A 5,129-nucleotide genomic window follows, 5' to 3' on the forward strand; every position below is an offset into this window, starting at 1 on the left:
TTTTTTAGAGGACAGTGTCTTGGTTCTATTCGGGATGGCTCGATCCATGCACGAGTGAATGTGCTCGTACAGCACCTTGGTGTGGGATTCGCCAGTTGAACTTCCAGTTCCCATCTGCATGGGTGTCAGGAAGTTTGTTACTTCTGACTTGAGAAGCATAAAGTTGGCTTTGGAGACATTTTTTACAGATGTTTCCTTAAAGGGGGATGGGAGTGGGTTATGGATGTCAAGGGTGATTAGCTTATGGTCTGATCTGACCAATGAGCAGGTGACCACTGGTGTGGAGCATCGATCTCCCATGTTGGTAATGAACAGGTCTAGAATATTGGTACTGCTGGTGAGACTATGAATTAGTTGCTCTAGGGTGTTGGAATTTATGAATTCCAAGAACTATTGAGCAAAGGTGTTGGCACAGGAGTAGTTTTCCCAGTTAATGGTAGGGTAGTTGAAATCACCCAGTATTAGGGTGTTTGGTTGTATCTTAATATTTTGCAGTATGTTTAGAAAGGTGTAGTGGTGGTGGATCTGTAGCAAGCTACAATTTGCATTGAAGTCTTACCTAATGTTAGCACCTGGAGAATTTCAGATGCATTGTGTTGAGCAACCAGCCTGGAGGTGTGAATATCCTTGGTGAATATGGACATTCCTTCACCTTTAGTGTTTCAATCCTGGTTTGGTGGCCGAAAAGTGTGGTATGAGTTGTAAACTGGTATCGCAGGGGTGCTCTCTGGAGCTTTGAACCAGGTCTCAGTTACTGCACAGCTATCAATGTTCTCCATTTTTAGGAGAGCCTCGAGAGGGAGTGCATCTTGAGGTTTAGACTTCTAGCACTGAGTAGCGTTACCTACAGATTCTGCTTGCCTGTACCCATTATGGTGGTAGTTTTGTCCTTTGAACCTTGCCTAAAAAAGGCACTATAGGGGTGGCAAGAGACTTAGCCAGTAACCTGAATCCCAGGGTTGACAGGTGCAAACCATCTCTTGCCAAGCATTGTGGTTTGTCAATCATGTCATCCCAGGCAGACAGATACTGGATCCCCTTTGAATGACAGCAGAAGTTTAGCCAATTATTAAAGTCAATCATTTTGTTCTCATACTGTGGTATCATTCTGGGTGATGGCAGGATGCTACTCAGCGCTAGGGTCATACCTGCCTGGGCTACATGATCCAAGAGCTCTTCCATGTCTCTTTTCATGTAGTCCAGGGAGGTACATCTCAAGTCATTCACTCCAACATGGACAATGACAGAGTCATAATGTTGCCTGTTGTGGAGTGACTTGAATGCATGCATTATGTGGTGGATCCTGATACATGACAGGCAACTAACTGTAATTTTCTCCTTGTTCAGCCTCGTGAGTGGGACATCAGCGTGCCTGACTATAGAGTCACCTATGACTAAAGTGTTGGGTACATTGTTTTGCCATAGGGGCTGCTGTTGGGTGGCACACTGGTGTTGTGAGCTATGTGACACTTTGGTTGTGTTTGGGGGTGGTGTTTGTTTGCGTTTCAGTTTTGGAGGTCCTTGTTGCTTGGGCAGGTTAATGTTAAGAGCCACCGCATATGTGGGTTTTGTGTTGCTATGTGTGGGTTTTGGTGGTGTGGGTTTTGAAGGACTGTGCTGTTTGAGGTGTTGTGTGTGTGTTAACCTTCTCCTCTTGACTGTCTAGCACAATCTTGGCTGGAGAGAGCTTTGCTTCCAGTTTGGCTATGTAAGTGCATCTCTCACAGGTTGTAGTGTTTGGTGGTAGGAGGAGATGGTTGTCTGTGTACATGAGGCAATTGCTACATTGCCCCAGTATGCCCAGATTCACCAGGTGGACAGGAGAAATCACTGGAAGCTAACCCTTGGACTTGCTTGGTTAGGTGTTTTTTTTGTGTAGTACAAGAGCTGTTTTCCCTTACTGGCAAGGTACTTGCAATTGTAGGCTGTCTAGTGCCTATGACTATTTTCTTCTTATTACCAAGAAAAGGTGAGTGCTTGTAACAAATTAAGGCTTCCTAGTGCTTTTTAGCAAGTTTTAGAGCAAGTGCTAGTCACAGGTATACAGATTTTAGTCCTACTGCTGAAAAGCTAGCTAGTTCTAAGGGAATATTTGAAGAGTATACTTTCTGGCACTGGGAATTGTTTAACCTTAGCCAAGCGGTGATGAGCAGTGTGCAAATGCATGTATTTATTCCAGAATGTTGAAAGGGATAGAAATCAGCCCTAAATGACCAATAAAATTGCAATTTTAGAGCTGGAAACCACTCCACTAGTGTTAGATAGGCAGTGCAATGCTCCCACTCTCTTTGGTAAAAAACAGCAAAGCCTGGAAACTGGACTATTCTAGTTAAAAAAGGTGGGAAATTAGCAAACAAGATAGATTTTTTTTTGTTGTTAAATCAGGCTAAACAATGCAGTTATACAGTAAATAAGCACAGAAATGCTAATGCACTTGAGTGTATAGGGTAGAACAGTAAACTCAGTTAAAACTTTGCAAAATTAGAAATTTAAAAATGTAAACTTTTTAAATTAAGCAAGGCAAATGCACAACTGGAAAATGACTTACAGGCAGAAATACAGTGAAATAAGTAGCTAGTCTACTTTTTAAGCTTTCTGAGAAGTGTGGGTAATAAAAATGACCAAAATCAGCAAAAATTAGAAAATTCAGCAAAAAGTACTTGCAGTTAGCACAAAAAAATATATCTTTCTTGTTTCTGGTGCTGTAGTAGTCTGCAGGCCACCCAAACAGGATCGGCTGATCTAAAACAAGCTCAAACACATGCAAACACATGCATTTATGCCAGAAAGTTGAAAGGGATAGAAATCAGCCAAAAATGGCCTTTAATAAAATTGCAATTTCAGAGCTGGAAACCACTTCTCTAGTGTTAGCTGACCCATATGGGGGTTAAACCCATGACCTTAGCATTATTAATACCACACTCTAACCAACTGAGCTAACCGGCCATGTAGAAATAATCAGCCCTTGCAAGTCTCAAACCCAGGAACTTGCACACCATAGGCACAGCAAGTTATCACTAAGCCAGTTGAGCTGTAAACCTAAGCCCTTAACAGGCTCCACTGAGATTTGAGCTCAGATCACTGGATTCAGAGTCCAGAGTGCTAACCATTACACCACAGCAAATGTAGACAGCATGCAACACACAACAAACAGAGGCAGACCTAAGCACATGGTACCTGCTATGGCTACCCGCAGTTTTTCAGCAAGTTCTAAGAAAAGGATATGTTCAGTGCAGTACAAGGGTGAGTCAGCAAAACCCAAATCCAGCTTTATTGTTAACTGTCACAATTCTGGTGCCAATCATGAGTCTAAAAGAAAGAAATGCTCAGCATTTGGTTAGCAATGTAACAAGTGTAAAAAAATGGAACCATTTTCAAAAGTTTTGCAAATTAAGTAAACCTCATACAGTTGCAAAGAAGGGTCACTTAAGCAAGTTGATCATATAGAGAGCTATAATTCTACTTTCTATGTAGATAGTGTATCAGTAATTGATGAAAAGGTTGATGCAGTGAATTTATTGGCAAAGAATGAAGTGTTTTGTACTGTCCAGATCAATGGCAAAACCACCGAACTTAAAGTAGGCACTGGCTCAAAGTGTAAATGTTATGTCAGCAGACACATTCACTAAGGTGAGAACTAATGAACAACTCAATGTGGCTAGCAGTGCAGAACTTGTTGCTTATGGAGGTGAAGAAATTCAGAGAAAAGGCTCAGTACTGGTTTCATGTTATTTGGCTAGGAACTGTTACAGTTTGTTATTCTATGTAGTCCAAAGACCTGTGCAGTCATTGTTGGGTCTCAGAGACAGTTTGAGAATAAATTTGTTTTATTTTAACAAAGATGTTTATTATATAAGCACATACCCTAGTTCCAATTTTACTGAAGCTATTTTCTCAGAGTTTTCTGATGTTTTTGATGACAAGTTGGGCAAACTTCCAGAGGTCAGTCCAGTGGTTAGACCAGTAAGAAAAGTTCTGATAGCTGTGCAGAATAAAGTTAAAGCTCAGTTGGATATTTTGGTGCAGCAAGATGCAATTTGTCCAGTAACAGAACCAACTGAATGGGTAGCAGCCCACATAAAAAAGGTTCATTTGAAATTAGAATATGTATTGAACCAAGAGATTTGAACAAAGCAATAAAGAGACCACATCATCCAATGTGTGCAGTCTAGGAAATGCCATTGTTTTTTCTGTCTTAGATGCAAAAAGTAAATTTTGGCAAGCGATGCTTGATCGCAAATCCTCATTACTGACTACTTTCAGTACCCCATTTGGCCGATATAGATTCCTCAGGATGCCATTTAGAATAAATTCTGCAAGTGAAATCTTTCAGTATGCAATGGAGCAATTTTTTTCAGGTTATCCTTGTGCCATAATGGTAGATGATTTATTGGTTAGAGGCAATGGTGAAGCAGATTATGACAGAAACTTTAACAAAGTTCTAGATAGAACATGTGAAGTGAACTTAAATTTCAATTCTCTGAAGTGCAAATTCATACTACCAGAAGTTACATATGTAGGTCATTTATTTGCCGGCACTGGCTTGCGACCAGACACATCTAAGCAAGAAGCCATTCTTGGGATGCCAGCACCAGATAATGTTCAAGCTCTGCAATGTTTTCTTGGTATGATCAACTATCTAGGCAAGTTTATACGAGACTTCAGTGAGTTGACAGCATCTTTGAGAGAGCTGACACACAATAATGTTACATGGTCCTGGTTGGGACAACACCAGAGAGCATTTGAAGACCTTAAGCACAAAATTGCCACCCCACCTACACTGAGTGACTACAATGTCAATAAACCAGTAACTCTTTCCTGTAATACTTCAAAATTTGGTATTGTTGCACTTATTCTTCAAGAAGACAGACCAGCAGCCTACGCATCTAGAACTCTTACTTAACTGAAATGCAATATGCTCAAATCGAGAAAGAACTTTTGGCAATAGTATTTGCATTTTCCAAGTTTCATGATTATATATACGTTTGAGCTATTCAGATTGAAACTGATTACCAACATCTAGTTACTATTCTAAAGAAGACTATGCATTCAGCTCCAGTGAGATTACAAAGAATGATGCTCAAACTGCAAAAGTATAACTTCAAAATGGTCTATACAAAAGGCAAACT

General features: G+C 40.4%; 1 non-coding gene across 1 annotated transcript; it reads right to left on the minus strand.

Annotated features, from left to right (window-relative positions):
• Nucleotides 1–2,872: 2,872 nt before the first annotated feature.
• On the minus strand, nucleotides 2,873–2,946 carry TRNAI-AAU. The gene has a single exon. It is a non-coding gene; the product is annotated as a tRNA-Ile (tRNA).
• Nucleotides 2,947–5,129: the final 2,183 nt, after the last annotated feature.

This window comes from Protopterus annectens, chromosome 3.part0 (genome assembly GCF_019279795.1).
Source record: "Protopterus annectens isolate FY-2018-M chromosome 3.part0, PAN1.0, whole genome shotgun sequence".
NCBI lineage: Eukaryota > Metazoa > Chordata > Ceratodontiformes > Protopteridae > Protopterus > Protopterus annectens.